The following is a 17,919-nucleotide window of genomic DNA, read 5'->3' as shown; positions in this document are numbered from 1 at the left end:
TCCAGTCTTACCACAGTGTGGACAACATCTAACGAGTGACTTACCCAGGAACGTAGTTATAAATCTAAACCGTATGTTACTGTGAGTGGACCCTTTAGTCACAGTTCAGCTTTTTATGGTTTCGTCTTTTCAGGGCTGTTATCAAGCTTTTGTCTTTTGAGAAGTCGAAATCTTAACGTATAAGGTTAAAAACACCTCCTATTTGTCTGCCGCGGTGAACTGTCAAAGCCAGTTCTGTGTACATGGTAGGAAAGGCAAGGCACTTGGAGTTTAGAAATACTATCCCAAAAAAGGTTATTAACAAAACAATTGTTACTGTAGCTGTCTTGTTGACATGATCATCTAACTCTCAGATCTAGATGTAAAAAACAGCTTTCTATTAGTACAATTAAGTCATTTTGAAGTGATTTATATCACCTGATCAAAACATTTATTAAAAATCTGTCAGCCAGAAGTCATTTGCAATCTTTCTCTGAGTGATTTAGCATCTTGTAAACACTTTTCAAAATCTCTCTGCTATATACTGAAAGGTAAAGTAGCTAAGCAAAAAGTGATTTCTGTTTTCTTCAGTGCAGACCTCCATTTCATTGACAAACATGATTTTTCATAATTCTGAGTATCCGTTGTTTTTGTTATTATTATTAATGTTCTCTTAAAACAGAACACAGATAAAAGTTTAGAACTCTGGGTTATAAAAGCTAAAAATTAATAAGAGAGTGTACAATAAAATTTTAAAAACTGCAATAAAACCGAAAAACCAAGCCCATAACGTGGTTCTTAGAAGTCTCTGCTCTCAATCCACCAATTCTGGTTTCATCATTTCCAACTCTGTATCTTTGGGTAGGTGACTTTTCCTTTCCTAACCTCAGTTGCCTCAAAGGAAGATAAAATTTAAGAATACAAGTATGTTTAATAATGGTATTTTTCTTACAGATTTTTTGATAAATGTAAATCGGTGAGATTGACAATTCTGTCAAATTGTGCACATTAAATAAGGGTAAATTGTAATAAGTATTGTTGTTATGTTCCACCACATGCTTGACCTTATGCATAGATTCATCCTACCTCCTTTTCCCCCAAAATGCAATGCCAAGTTGTAGATTCTCATGAGTGTGATAGTTCTATCCTATTTAGTTTTAAATAAACCACAGCTATTTATATCTCTGGACATTTTAAAATAGAATAATTCACATTTAAACATTCTGAAATTTATAGTCAATACTATGGTTAATTTTACAAATTTATTGACAAAATAACAATGATTTGTTCTCCAAAAGTTTTTATTCCTTAATGTAGACTTCTTAGGTATACAAATTATAATGGACTAGAAATCATGTGTTATATGCTTGATATTAAAATTATTTTATTTTTCTATTTTCTGATTCAGGGATATAGACAAATACACTATGTGTGAAGTTACAATCACTATTCTTGGCACAGTGATTAAGCACTCGGCTGCTAACCAAAAGGTCAGCGGTATGAATCCACCAGCTGCTCCAAGGGAGAAAGATGTGGCAATCTGCTTCTGTAAAGATTATGGCCTTGGAAATCCCACGGGATAGTTCTACTCTGTCCTACAAGGTCGCTATGAGTCATAGTCGACTCAATCGCAGTGGGTTTTGTTTTGGTTTTTATTCTTGAAGATTCAAAAATGGTGGACGAAGTAACCTACTGAAATGTTTTAAATTTGTATCTTTGGTGATATAATAATTATCCAAGCATCTGTAATTCTGTTCTATGAATGAAATTGTCATTTTCATAGCTTTCTTACCTATAAATTCCTTTCAATAGCTGTAACCATAGGAAAAAAAAAATCACTCTGAAACAAGATGGTATATAAATCAATAAATACACATATAAGTATCTCTCTCTTGCTTTAAAATGTTTTCAGTTCTAAATCATAAATTTTTTTTACCCCAGAGTCCAAATATACACATAGAAGAGTTATTTCCTTTATGCTTCAGCGTTAATAAAACGGCTCTTTTTTTTTTTTTTTTTTTTAACAATAATTGTGCCCCAAGCACTTCACAATTATCATCGGAATCAATGCTCAGAACTACCCAATGATGTTGGAGTTATGACTCACATTTTACAGAAAATGAAACAGGTACAAAGACCTAAGGTATCTAAGGTTTTATCTTAACCCATTGCAATGCCAACTCATAGCAACCCTACAAAACAGAGTAGAACTAGTCCTTCCCTACCAAAGAAAATGATAAGTGTTGGATTTGTATCTAGAAGCCTGTCCTCATCAGAGTTCCAAAAACCAATACCAAACCCAGTGCCGTCGAGTCAATTGTGACTCGTAGTGACCCTGTAGGATGGAGTAGAACTGCCCCATAGAGTTTCCAAAGAGCGCCTGGCGGATTCGAACTGCTGACTTTGGTTAGCAGACGTAGCACTTAACCACTACACCACCAGGGTTTCCCATCAGAGTTCCAGAAGCCTGAAATTGGTTTAGAACAAATGAACATATATATTATAGTTCAAACATATTCCAATACTATTTAATCCAGCTCTATTGCTGGACCTGCTGAGGGACTGGTCAAAGCCATAAGGTGTACTTTCATGAGGAAAGGAAAATTAGAAACACTATAAAACAAGCAAATAAACAAAACCCTTGTATTTCTCTATTTTGAAGTCTTCCTCAAAGTGAATGGAGAAGCACTGCTCCCCTCTCCCCTCCCCCTTCCCCATCCCCCCTCCCTCTCCCCCACCTTTGCCACCATGGGAGATTAAATGACTAGAAATATTTTTAAAGTATCTTCAGAGAAACTTACTGTGAAAATAGGGCAGGATATGTCTCTACGTCTCCAAGCTTCATAGAAAGCGTGAATAAAATATCCTTCAGCTGTGTTTGCTTCAGCCTCCACTAGAGAGGTAGCAACCTCTACCAACCACAGAGTCCCGGCCAGCATCAATCAGAAGAGTTTATCTGGGGCCACTTTCCTTTCAGCTGGAAACTACTAAATTACCAATGAATCACAAAAGGAAAATCACTCCTTGGTGCTGTCTCATCTCCAGGAGAGGTTCTAGCTCTAAGGACCCACTGGACGTGAGCCAGCACATCCAGTGACTGTGACATCAGCAGAACTGTACGATCAAGTAAAGCAAAATCAGCTAACCATCCATTATTCCTCTAATCAAATACCTATTTGACACTTGACTGGATTTTTCCATTTTCATTGTTGTTTTTAGTTGTCATCAAGTTGGCATGGCGACCCCACGCACAGCAGAATGAAATGTCGCCCGGTCCTGTGCCATCTTCATGATTCTTGGTATTTGAGTCCATTTTTGTGGCTATTGTGTCAATCCATCCCTCTGAGGGTTTTCTTCATTTTTGCTGACCCTCTACTTTGCTATCAGTGATGTCATTTTCTAGCGATTGGTCTCTCCTGATGACATGTTCAAAGTTAGCGTGCAGAATTCTCGCCATCCTTGCTTCTAAGGAACAGCCTGGTTGTATTCTTCTCAGACCGATTTGTTCATTCTTGTGGCAGTCCACAGAATACTCACTGTTCTTCACCAACACCACAGCTGGAATTAGAAGCCTGAGAAGGCCTGGGAAAGTGGGGTGGAGACAGGAACAAAATGCCCACCCGCTGATGTTGAGCTTCTGGATACAGGAGCACACCTGGCGTGTCCCTCAGTCATCTCCAGCCACAGCTGTGTAAGAAGGCGGCAGAGGGAGACACACTAGGCCTCTCACAGACTGTGGCAGACATTTTATCAAGTGTTCCATGATGTGGCCCTATGTGCAAAGTATGATGGTGTAAAACCATAGATAGATCTTCCCAGAAAAGCAGAAATTCAACAACCCATGATCAACTAGAAGCTCTGTTACTTCCTTAGTGTTCAGTTTTTTCCCCGTTATAAATTTTTATCTTGGTATGACTTGCCACCTACATACTTCAAAGAGATATTATAAGGATTAATATAATGTCTTAAAGTGCTCTGAAACTGGGATGAAACGGTTGCTCTTTGACATTGGTACAACCTCGTGGGTAGATTTTTGTTCAATACAAATTACTTTAACTTAGGTAAATACATAATTTCTACATCACTGATATTTGTTCTAAATCACATTACAGCTCTTTCTTGTGTTATGCAGGATGGTTGCCAAAATCCAACCATTCCTTTGTGAATTCAGAGATAATGTGTCTAACATCCACGGAACTTCACAGCAGAAATTGGTTGTTGTTAGCTGCCGTCAAGTCAGCCCCGACTCATGGCGACCCCACGTGTTACCCAGCACAACTCCTCCATGGAGTTTTCTTGGCTGCAGTCTTTACAGAAGCAGCTCACCAGGGCTTTGTTCCACGGAGCCACTGAGTGGGTTCCAACAGCTAATCTTTAGGTTAGCAGGATTGCAAACTATTTGCACCACCGCGGCCTTTAGCAGGAGTTTTGGGAAGACCAAGTCATCTCGGGGATTTTATTACCTACCCATATCCTACAACTGTGGGTTTTAAAAGACAAAAGCACACGGAAGTGACTTGAGAATTCTGAGTCTTCTATCTCCCTTTTTATACGGTCTGATGTACCAAAACTTTGCTATAAAACCTTGAAAAGTCTTCTTAAATTAGTCTTGATACTCTCAACAGGCAAAGAGTTGTTAAAAATAAAGTTAGCTGACTCATTTAAGGAGTTTTGCTGATGATGGTACTGGCAGTTGCAAGTTAATAGATAATGTTATCATAAAAAACAGCACGTTAACAATAGAGAAATTTCTCTAATCATTGAAAAAGAGAATCAATACAATGCATTTTTTGTTGTCTATGGTTCTTCTTTTGGATAAGATTCTCGAAAATTAAGCCCACTCAGACACTCCAAAATACTTTGTAAGAGTTAGATGTTGCCTCTAAGAAACATAAAAATCGGAGGCAAGTGACTGTCTCATACAGAGAAAACAAAAAAGATGTGCAAAATTAGCTCTCTCAAAAAAATTTCAAAGCAACAATACAAAACACCAGTAACAACAAAAAGTATTCTACTTAAATGGAATTGGAACATAACGGCCTCTAAGCCCTCAGCCTTTTTTCTGGATTCGAATTCTTAAGAGTATTCACTTACTTAGGAAGGAGGCAGTAGCTTAATTTTCATGTTCACCTTTACAGTGAAAAGAGCTTCATGTCTCTTCATGTAGACAAATTATTTCTAATGAGGTACACCACCTGTGATATCAGATTCTACAGTCATTCCTAGATTACTCTTGGCAATTGTATTGTAAAACCATGTGTCGACTTATGTGCGCATGTGTGTGTACACACCAGGATTCTATTAAAAGATATGGTAAATGCCACCTTATTTTCAAAGCCCAATCCAAAGATACAGAAAATCCAGTCCCTAATAAGCAGAAATTGATGAGAACCATGGGACCTTTTGAAATTAGAAATCCCAAGCCCACTGCTGTGGAGTGGATTCTGACTCATAGGGACCCCATAGGGTTCTGAGGCCGTAAATCTCCACAGATGCAGACTGCCACATCCTTCTCCCAAGGAGCTGCTGGTGCTTTCAAACTGTGGACATTTTGGTTAGCAGTCAATCACTTTAACAGGGCTCCTTCAATGAGAAAGGACCTAAAATTAAACAAAAGTTACTCAAATTACAGTCAGGATAAGAATTCATAACGTAAATGTTACCAAAAAATATCTACAGAGGTGAAAGTTTTTTTAAATTAGCAAGGACTTCCTTAGCTACCTATGCTGATAAATTAGTATTAGACTAGTTACAGTGGAAAGTTATTATTAAATGAGGAGAAAGAATTAAAGTGGTGGGGATGAATAAAGTACTCTAGTCCTGTTTCCCAGAGAGGCTAACAGTCCTTTCTTGAGTTGGACCGGGGTGGGGAGACATCAAAAAAAGGAAGAAAACAAGCCCACTGCCATCAAGTTGATCCTGATTCGCAGCGACCCTGTGTGTTACAAAGTAGAACTGCTCCGTACGGTTTTCTTGGCTGTACTCTTTATGGAAGCAGATTGTCAGGCCTTCTTCTGCAGTGCCATTGGTTGGGTTCGAACTGTCAAGCTTCTGGTTAGTAGCTGAGTGCAAAGCATTTGCGCCTCCAGGGATAGGGAGCTTCAGGGCTCCTGTAATACCTGTCCTCAGCCCATTCTCCCCCTACTGCCCTGGTACCACTTTCCCTCTGAGAAAGAGCTCAGGAGAAGGAAGCTAGGTGAAATACTCAGATCGATTTCCTACTCAACTTAAGATCCTCTGGCACTTTGAGTGTGCTTTGGTCCCCATACATGCCCCTGACCTGTGAAGAGGGTTTAAAGATGGCACTCCTATTGATATCCATCAGTGATCAGACCATCCCAAGCTCTCAGCTCCTTTCACGCGATACTGGTTGCATTCTTTGGTTGATGTTTGCGCAACCTGAGTGAAGTTTTCCCAAAGGTGAGGTTAGATTTTTAACATTCTGTTAAGGAACTGAAGGCCCCTAATCTAACAAGGCAGTTAAACAAATAAAACACTAATTTGAGAACCAAAGCCTCAAGCAGCGCTTTACCTGGTTCGCTCTGGTTCCAACTCCTGCTGGGAATTTGCATTTCTAACAAGTTCCCAGGAAGTTATACATAAGAATCACCTGGGGGTCTTGTTAAACTTCAAATCTGAATTCAGTATATCTGGGGTGGAAATGCAAATTCTCAGCAGAGGTTCACACCAGAACTTAGTTGGAAGCCCTGATCTCAACCAGGCCCACTCTGCTAGTGTGGTTTATTGATGATTAGCAGCAGCAGCAGCAGCAAACAGGAAAACTTACCATGTACCAGGTAACTGTTCTAAGCACTTTATCATGTGAACTAATTTAATCTTCACAAAGCCCTACAGGGCAAGTATTAGTAACATCATCTTCATTTTACAGATGAGGAACTGAGGCACAGAGAGGCTCAATAACTTATGCAAGATCACATGGCTAGCAAGTAAGGTAGCTGGACTGAAAGCCCAGGCAGCCTAATGTGGAGTCTTTGCTCTTACCCAGTAAACCATGCTGCTCCTTTAACAGGTCTAATACTTATTACCCCTCCTTCACCAATGAAACACACATCAGTGCAAAACAGAAGAGCACTGGACTAGAAGTTAGAAGGTCCAAGTTCAAATTCAAGCTCTGCTCCTTATTCCTCAGGGCACATTCGTTATCTAAAAAATGGGCATAACCATACCTACCCAGCCTCTTCATAGGTCTGCTGCTGCTTCCGGTGGGATTGGGCAGCATGCTTGAAGGGTGCTCTTTATTCGAAGCTGTAAGTTCCTTGCTATGATATTCATACTTGCTGTCTGCCGAGCGGGACCCCACCTAGGCCTTAGTTCCATCCGGGGCTGGTCCCCCTTCCGCCTTGTCCGCGCACGTGCTATGCACAATGACCCCCCGCACAGCCGCACAGGCTTTTCCCTCACCCTCGCAAACCACTGCGCCTTTCCTCAGCGCGGAGCTCCTCCTTTCTTCAGCGCGGAGCTCCTCCTTCCAGCCTACCCTGGAACTCTGGAGAGCCCCGAGGAACGTCACATTTAGGAGGAGGATCCTCTTTGTGAGGGAAGGCCAACCTCCTAAATTGTGGCAAGGATCCCCAGGCCGTGGTCCACAAGTCTGTCCGTTGTCATTAGGGATGGGGCAGCCCCGCTGTGGGGCCTGCAGAACCCACGCAAAGCTCCCCCCACACACACACACAGCTACTCAAAGTGCAATTCAAGCTCCGCGACCTCCCATGGTCCTTGCATCTTATTGTCCTACCCTAGGTGCTTAGCTGAAAAGTTGGAGCCTCAGAAGAAAGGCCAGGCCATCTACTTTTGAAAAATCAGCCACTGAAAACCCGGTGGAGCAGTTTTACTCTGACACACATTGGGTCACGGGAGCGGAAATCGATTCAACGGCCACTGGTTTTTACTGCCAACCAGCCTTCTCTGGATCATGAAGCTGGCCTCAGCCATGTCCGTGTTGGGTTTGGTCTACCCAGATTGTAAACGCTGGTCCTCCAGATAGGCTTCCTCTAGGCCTCCCACATCTTGGGCCTCTTAAAGTCACAGTTGATAATGTGCATGTCACTCAGCCACCCCAATCTCGGAGACCTCATCTCTGCATTGTCCATGACTTTGCAGACCACCTGTTCAGGCTGATTGTTGCAATTAATTAATTCCCTTCATAGAGTCTTGATAATAGGCCAGGCCTCTCGATGAGGAGAGAAGAACACTTTGGAGCACCTGCTTTTGGGTGTGCAGTCCCCCACAGCCACATTCCTGTCAGCTCTCGTTGCTGCAGCTGCTCCAGTGCCTGGTCTAACCCGGCTCCTCTCACCTCCACGCAGCTGAATTACCTTGCAGATAGAGCTTTCAACATCTTGGCGGTGGCGGAGTGCCAAGGCTGCCCCCGAGACTGTGATTTGATATAAATCTTAACAGATTCGGAGCCATAGGAGTTATTTTCTGCGTTGCTGATTTCTTTCCGTAGTAGCAAACCTTGTGAAGCAAAGGACGAAAATGCCACAGCCCACGCTAAAATCAGTGCGTTCTGCGGCTGCACAGCATAGCCACGGGGAAAGGTAGTGCGAGCAGTTTGAGCTTGGCTGCTAGCCCAAAGGTTAACGGCTCGAACCCACCCAGCAGCACCGTGGAAGAAAGGCCTGGCGATCTGTGTTCGTAAAGATTACAGCCAAGAAAACTCCATAGAGCAATTCTGTTCTGTAAAATGTATGGTCGCCATGAGTCAGAACTGACTCCATGGAAGCGGGTTTGGTTTGGGTTTTGGTTTTCTCATGGAAATAAATAATACAAGAATGAGAGCTCCCGCCTCTTAGAGCCAGGTGCTCGTTTGCCTCGTGGTGCTGGTTGTCCCTGCCACAGTCCAGTATGCCCAGGTATACAGCACCCTGACACCTGGTGCTTCCTCACCATATACACCTGACACATCTCGAGTGGACGGCTAGATAGTTCATGCACAAACTGATCAATCTGAAAACTATTACAATCCAGAATTTTAAAATTACATTTTCTACACTATCAAAATGTCTAGCAGACCACGCGCAACTGAATTTTGCCATTCGTTTAGTACGTGATTGTCCACAATGGTTACAGGGTGTCAGAGAGAGGCAGCATCAAGGTTTGTGTCCATAAGACATTCACTAACACTAAAAATAGCTGCCTCACTGTTGTTTTAAGACAGAAAATGAGTCTCCTCTCTCATCATGGCAACTTGTTTGTCGGTTCTGATCTTCTAACTGAACTATGTTTCTCTGTATTGTTAGTATTCTCGGTCATTGTCCAATTAATCCGAAGGGGCAAAAGAAAAATTGCCAGAAAATCTTTACCGTTTAGTTTTAACAGCATTTAAAAGCAGTGTTTTAGTGACCCCTACTGGTATGCTACTTTAATAGTCTACTTGCAAAAAGAGTTCACTTAACTTTGAGAGAAAAGGTAATAATCTCACAGAAGAGGCCAAAAAACTTGTTTTATTTTGTTAATACCTCAAGAGTAAAATTAATACTTAATGTTTTCATTATATAGGCATATTTTGACATTTAATATTTTAACATTAAATATCTAACTTTTTTTTAAATGTCTGACTTCTTTTATGGAGCTCTGGTGGTGCAGTGGTTAAGAGCTACAGCTGCTAAACAAAAGGTCAGAAATTTGAATCCACCAGCCGCTCCTTGGAAACCCTACGGGGCAGTTCTACTCTGTCCTACAATGTCACTAATATTTAGTTTTGCTGCAAAAAAAAGCTGTATTTACCAGTTGCACACGGGTAAACTTTATAAATATCCTTATTATGGGTGACTTTCGCTTAGACCTTCACACCTTCTCTGAAGCATCTTCTTTATTAGTCTAAAAATAGAATCGTTTCTATTCTAGACTTTGGGAATGGATCAATCTTTAAAAGAAAATTATGCCTTGAATTTTCATGAACAATTATAATAATCATGACAGGAGATGGATGAATATCCGTTATGATAAAAACCAAAGTTTCTGTAAGGACAGCAAACCATTTCTGTGCTGCTTTAGTTCAGTGGGTGGAAGGACCACTAATATAGCCAGGAACTAAGGCAATAGGCCGCCTGTGGGGGGGTAAGAATCGGAGCACGAATCGTGATAAATTAAATATGGAGAAAGATTCTGTCCTGAATAAAGCAAGCATTGCTTTAGACAGTAAATTTTGCAAGCTCAATTTTCTCATGGAAGCTTTTTTTTTTTCCCATTACAGTTAGGTAGAGTTTACAGCCGACTGGGGCAAAAGCGGCCCTTAGAAGAACTAAGGGGAGATGTAAGCAAGCCTCTAAAGTCCCTGGTGGTGCAAACAGTTAACCCACTTGGCTGCTAACAAAGGTTGTAGGTTCAAGTCCACCCAGAGGCACCTTGGAAGAAAGCCCTGGCTATCTACTTCCAAAAAAACAGTCACTGAAAACCCTACGGAGCACAGTTCTACTGTGGCACACATGGGGTCACCCGGAGTGGGAGATGACGTCACAGCGTCTGGTTTAACCAGGCCTTTCGGCAGCGCCCCACAGCCAACCAGAGCCGGCTCTGCAGTGACTCAGGGGCTTCCAGCTCAGTCAGTGGTGGGCGGGGCTGCTTCTGCAAAGCCAGAGGGAAACTAGAGATAGAGTTTCTTGTCAAAAGTGAGCCAAGTGAAACCATTTCACTTATGATCTTCTGCCAGATTCATACATGCCAGATTTGAGAGATTAGCCCTGACAGGGAAAAAATACTCTCAGCGGATCATATCCTCAAAACCAGCAATCCTTCCCAGGAAATCTAAATTGCCTAAAATAGTCTTCTGTTAATTCCTCAAGAATTTTCTAGACTGTTTCTGTCTTTTAGACTTGATCTTCTACTCATCCTATTTTTCCTTACCCTAATTTTACTTTTAAAACCCATCAGAGGAGAAGCATTTGAAGTATATGTGTCCTCTAACTTTTACTTGTGTCATTTATTCCCATCTTTTGCTTTTAAAATCTGTTAAATGAGAAGTCAGCATTTAATCAAGGCATATACTTAAAATGCCCCAAACCTTGGAATGTCTCAGTGTGTTCTGCCAAAATCTTAATTCTAGGTATTTTAGTTTCAATTTTAATAACTGCCATTAGTAGTCACACTGTAGAAAGAAGGAGAAAAAAAAAAAAAGCTGCCTCTACTGACAGTTATTCTAAAACCAAACCTACCCATTATAATTTCACAGGAACTAGACAACTTGAAAATTGACACTCCCGCCGCAGCCCGTTACTCGTGAGAAGGTCAGCAACACATTATAAATTCAACTCTACGTTAAATCTCAGCTCAAGCTTTAGGGGAAGGGATGGGACAGGCAGAATATTTTTATAACCAAGCCTATTAAAATGCAAATGATTCTTAGGAAGGATCTCCTATTCATCTGTATTCCACAGCTTTGCTGAAATATCGAGAAAGAATAAGAACGGGCAAATATGAACCCATCATGATTTATTCAGTCTTCTGGAATGGACATGTAAGGGACTCCACATTTTGAAAGCACAACCCCACGGGTAGGAAAAGTTGGAAACACTGACTTAAAAAGTAGTTGCCCTAGTTTTCTTTATGCTGAGTTCTACCACTGACTTACTTAGAGAAAGCCTACGATTATGTAGCTACTCAAAAAGACATGCATGGAAGCCTGCTTATACTACACTAGCCAGGCTTCTCCAGAGAAACCAAAACAGGAATGTATAAGGTAGGTAGGCAGGTAAGCAGACAGAAAATTCACTAAAGAAGACATTCGAGTAGCTAACAGATACATGAGGAAATACAAGAATTAGCCATTAGAGAAATGCAGATCAAAACTACAATGAGCTTTCATCTCACTCCAACAAGGCTGGCATTAATCCAAAAAACACAAAATAATAAATGTCAGAGAGGCTGTGGAGAGATTGGAACACTTATTCACTGCTGGTGGGAATGTAAAATGGTACAACCACTTTGGAAATCGATTTGGCGCTTCCTTAAAAAGCTAGAAATAGAACTACCATATGATCCAGCAATCCCAGTCTTTGGAATATGTCCTACAGAAATAAGAGCCTTTGGAATATATCCTAGAGAAATAACAGCCTTTACATGCACACCCATGTTCATTGCAGTACTATTAACAATAGCAAAAATACAGAAGCAGCCAAGGTCCCCATCAAGGGATAAATGGATAAACAAATTATGGTATATTCAATGGAATACTATGCATCAATAAAGACCAATGATGAATCCGTCAAACATTTCATAACATGGAGGAATCTGGAAGGCATTATGCTGAGTGAAATTAGTCAGTTGTGAAAGGACAAATATTGTATGAGACCACTATCATAAGAACTCAAGGAAGTTTAAACAGAGGAGAAAATATTCTTTGATGGTTTTGAGAAGGGGAGTGAGGAAGGGAAAGGGGTATTCACTAATTAGATAGGAGGGAGGGAGAAGGGTATTCACTGATTAGGTAGTAGACAAGAACGATTTTAGGTGAAGAGAAAGACAACACACAATACATGATAGGTCAGCATAACTGGACTAAACCAAAAGCAAAGAAGTTTCCTGAATAAACCGAACACTTCAAAGGCCAGAGTACCAGGGGCAGGGGTTTGGGGACCATGGTTTCAGGGGACATCTAGGTCAACTGGCATAATAAAATCTATTAAGAAAACACTCTGCATCCCACTTTGGAGAGTGGCGTCTGGGGTCTTAAACGGTAATAAGGAGCCATCTAAGATGCATCAATTGGTCTCAACCCACCTGGACCAAAGGAGAATGAAGAACACCAAGGACACAAGGTAATTATGAGGCCAAGAAACACAAAGGGCCACATAAACCAGAGACTGCATCGGCCTGAGACCAGAACTAGATAGTGCTGGCTACAACAGATGACAACAGAGAACCCCTGAGGGAGCAAGAGAGCAGTGGGATGTTGTTGTTGTTGTTGTTAGGTGCCGTCGAGTCGGTTCCGACTCATAGCGACCCTGTGCACAACAGAACGAAACACAGCCCGGTCCTGTGCCATCCTTACAATCGTTGTTATGCCTGAGCCCACTGTTGCAGCCACTGTGTCAGTCCACCTCGTTGAGGGTCTTCCTCTTTTCCGCTGACCCTGTACTCTGCCAAGCATGATGTCCTTCTCCAGGGACTGATCCCTCCTGACAACACGTCCAAAGTATGTAAGACGCAGTCTCACCATCCTTGCTTCTAAGGAGCATTCTGGTTGCACTTCTTCTAAGACAGATTTGTTCATTCTTTTGGCAGTCCATGGTATATTCAATATTCTTTGCCAACACCACAATTCAAAGGTGTCAATGCTTCTTTGGTCTTCCTTATTCATTGTCCAGCTTTCACAGCAATGGGATGCAAACCTCAAATTCTCTTAAAAAGACCAGACTTAACGGTCTGACTGAGACTAGAAGGACCCCGTAGGTTACGGTCTCCAGACCTTCTGTTAGCCCAAGACAGGAACCATTCCCAACACCAACTCTTCTGACAGGGACTGGACTGGACTATAGGATGGAAAAATGATACTGGTGAGGAATGAGCTTCTTCAATCAAGTAGACACATGAGACTATGTGGGCAGCTCCTGTCTGGAGGGGAGATGAGAAGGCAGAAGGGTCAGAAGCTGGCTGAATGGACATGAAAACAGAGGGTGGAGAGAAGGGCTGTGCTGTCTCATTATGGGGAGAGCAACTAGGAGTATATACCCTTTGCCATCAAGTCAATTTCAACTCATAGCAACCCTATAGGACAGAGTAGAACTGCCCCTAGAGTTTCCAAGGAGTGCCTGGTGGATTTGAACTGCTGACCTTTTGGTTAGCAGCTGTAGCTCTTAACCACTACGCCACCAGGGTTTCCAGGAGTATACAGCAAGGTGTATATAAATTTTTGTATGAGAGGCTGACTTGATTTGTAAACTTTAACTTAAAGCACAATAAAAATTAAAAAAAAAAAGTTGGATAATGAAAAGAGAAGACAGAAGAAGCATTCCAACTGTGGTGTTGGCAAAGAATATTGGAAGTACCGTGGACTGCTATAAGAATGAACAAATCAATCTTAGAAGAGATACAACCAGAATGTTCCTTAAAAGTGAGGATGATGAGACGTCAGCTCGCTTACTTTGGACATGTCATAAGGAAGGAACAATCACTGGAAAAGGACATCATGTTTGGTAAAATAGAGGGCCAACAAAAAATGAGGGACACCCTCAATGAGATGGAGTGACACAACAGCTGCACAATGGGCTCAAACATACTGTCTTGAATTGAATTGTGTCACCTAAAAATATGTGCCAGCTTCACTAGGCCATGATTCCCAGTATTGTGTGGTTGTCTTCCATTTTGTGATTGATGTGATCTTTGTATGTGTTGTAAATCCTAACTTCTATGATGTTAATGAGGCAGGATTAGAAACAGCTACGTTAATGACGCAGGACACAATCTACAGGATTAGGTTGTATCTTGAGTCAATCTCTTTTGAGATATAAAAGGGAGAAGTGAGCAGAGAAGATAGATACCTTATTAACATCAAGCAAGAAAAGCCAGCAGCACGGTATGTCCTTTGGATCCAGGGTCCCTGCACTGAGAAGCTTCCAGACAAGGGGAAGATTGACGACAAGGACCTTTCCCGAGAGCAGACAGAGAGAGAAAGCCTTCCTCTGGAGTTAGAACTCTGAATTCGGACTTCTAGCCCCCTAGGCTGTGAGAGAAGAAATTTTTGTTTGTTAAAGCCATCCACTTGTGGTTTTTCTATTATAGCAGCACTAGATAACTAAGATACATACCAATGATCATGAAGATGGCACAGGTGATCTACTTTTTTGAAAATTAGCCAGTGAAAACCCTGTGGAGAAAAACAGACTATTGTCCGTATAGTGCTGGAAGACTAGGCCGCTAGGCTGGAAGTCTCTCAACAAACCGATGATCACAGAGATGGCACAGGACTGCGCAGCATTTCTTTCTGTTATACATAAGGTTGCCATGGGTTGGAGCCATCTTGACGGCAACTAACAACAACAACAAGAGGCAACTCTTCTTTATAGAAGAATTACAATTAATAATGAAGAAAGAATGAGGGAAATTCAAAAATCACCACTAGGGCACTGCAGTAATGATTGTTGCAGGTAAGATCCACCCAGTGGGAAAAACTTTGAGAAGAAACACGATGCTAATATAGTCTCAAAGTATCTCCTCCCAGACATTTATCAATTACAAAGGGAAAAATGGTAATTTGTAGTAGAGAAACCCAGCAGACAGCACCTGAACCAAGTGGCCAAGGTCAACATCACCAGTGATAAGTTATGTTGGTGCTGTTTGCCTCCCGATATGATGTGAAGAGAAGGATGCTTCACCTGCAAGATCTACCCCCCAAAACATTATATAACCTCAGCCTAATCATGAGAAAAACACTGGACGAGCCTAAACTGAGAGGTGTTCTGCAAAACAATTGACCACTACCCATCAAAAGTATTCATGAAGGACAAGGAAAGACTGATGAGCTGTCACAGATCAGAGGAGATAAGGGAGACAAGCAACTCAATGCAACATGAGAACTTGGATTATATCCTGAAACATAAAAAGGTCATTCAGGGAGTAAAAACAACATGGGACCGTGTCTTACCTTGTCCAACTTCATGAGGGGGAAGGAGAATCAAGACCAACAGCTCAAGGCTGATTCCTATGAGGCGGAGGTAAGACATGCTTTCTCTCTCTACCGTCTTTTCTAACTCTGGCACCAACCGTCCCTCCCACAGCACTCTCTACTTCTATGCTAGATTTGATAATTCATTGCAATGACCACCCAGAACTCACAGACCATATTCACAACTATGGGGTTTATTAGGGAAGCAACAGGTTAAAATTCAGGCTCAGGAACACTCAAGGGTATAGTTCTTCCACGAGGACAGCCTCTTCCTAGCCATACTTTCGGGCACGCCTCTCCCTGGCCCTCAGTCTCTGCCCAAAAGCACTTAGCTTTCTCGCTCTGCATCATCTCCTGTGGGTCTGTCCTGCCAGTCTCTCCTGCATTGGTGGTGGGGTGCTCTTCTCTTACTGCCTCTGGGGTGGCTCATTTCAAACCCAGTGGGACAGCAAAACTGATCAATCCCTTTGGTGGGCTATAATTACCTTATCACACAGTCCCATCCAAGTGTTTGGGAGTTACCAGACCATGGCTAGAAAGGCCACACACAAAAGTGACCCATCACACTGCATGGGGCGGGGGCGGGGGGAGGGTAATGATGAACTTCATGTAACGCCTGTGTTGTATCATATCGAGGTTAATTTCCTGGTTTTGATCATTGAACTATGGTTATGTAAGTTGTTAACTTTGGTGGAAGCTGGGTGGGGGGTATGCTTGAACTCTGCATTTTAGCAAGTTTTCCATAAGTCTCAAATTATTTCAAAATAGAATAAAATAAATTAAAAATACAAACAAGCTTCATCTGCAGAGCTATTTTCATAGTACACATTCAACGCCACGACCTGCTGAGAAAGGCCACACAGAAGACTTCAATACTATGCAGAATTTCCCGGTACTGTATTGCTCATCATCTGAAACAATGTGCTTTCACAAAAAGTTGAAATGTTTTTTAAATTTGTATTCTACTTACCTTTTTCATCTTGTGAGTATTGAATTCACTTTGCTCATTCAGAAAATAATTCTTAATGGCTTAAGCTACAGATTTATGAGAAGAGAACCATGACTAAGTGGAAGGAACAGTCATCTGGGATTCTTGTCTCAGCTCTGCCATAAATTAACTATAGAATTGTTGGTAAGTTACTCTCCCTGGGTCTCAATTTCCACATCTATAAAATGAGATAGAAAAAAGATATTTGTCTTTCCCAAACATGAAATTCCATGTCTCATATTTTGTATTTCCTGGCTCCCATTAGCTTGGCCTTCACTCCTGTTAGGTGAACAGCTTTGGTGCACCAATGACCGAAGACTCTGTATACGCACACATGAACCCATTGACCAAGGCAAATTTAAGGGACAGCGGTAATTGGGTCCTTAATTTTTAATATCTCAAAAAATGTACTATTTTAAACTCATTTAAAATCTCTTGATTTTACATAGCCATGAGTAGCTGTGGTTGTCTGGTTAAACCCATCTAGTTCAGGAACTCCATTTTAGGAAACCATTTAAACTCTTTTCTCATCTAAGCATTTTTCAGAAGTCAGGCGTATGTCACACCAGATTCTTTCCTCCCCTTTCTTTTCCTGACTCCTCTTACTGAATGTATAGGGAACAGAGATACACAAAAAGTCAGAAACCAGAGGCCTAAATCACTGAACCCTAGATTATTACAAGATGACCTCAAGTCTAAAAGTCTTATGCATATAATGACACTGGAAAAATTACTTATTTTCTCAGTTGCTATTTCTTACCACCCTTCCATTTTTTAATTCTTTCTTCACTGTGGCCACACTGACATTTGCTCCATTGAGCTTATTGGATTTAAGTTTTTCTCCTTCAGCCTGTCCCAACTATCCCTACTGAATTAGCCCCCAGAAACTCTTCGATCACATTGTTATTCAACTCCTCTAAACTCTTTAACAATTTTTCATCTAAACATGAACTTCCACTCCAAAGTTCCCTACGTTTGCAGTCATCTTCTCAGCATGTCTCACGGTACCTAAAGGAAGAAAATTCCTATTCCCTTTACTCCAGATGATCCATATAATTGTTCCTAAAATCTATTCTTGAGGTATACTGGAAAAATGCTTTGGATTTTGGAGTCTGATGACCGCTTATTTACTGTGTAACCTCTAGAAAGCTATTACATTCCCATAAAATGGGAGTAATATGTACCCACATGGGATGTCTCAAATACCCAGTAATATCTTGTGGGACAACTTAGTCGACTGGCATAACATAATTCATAAAGACAATGTTCTACACTCGAGTTTGGTGAGTAGTGTCTGGGGTCTTAAAAGCTTGCAAGTAGCCACCAA

Source organism: Loxodonta africana, chromosome 17 (assembly GCF_030014295.1).
Source record: "Loxodonta africana isolate mLoxAfr1 chromosome 17, mLoxAfr1.hap2, whole genome shotgun sequence".
NCBI lineage: Eukaryota > Metazoa > Chordata > Mammalia > Proboscidea > Elephantidae > Loxodonta > Loxodonta africana.
The sequence above is the reverse complement of the archived record's forward strand: the minus strand, read 5'-3'. Positions refer to the sequence as shown.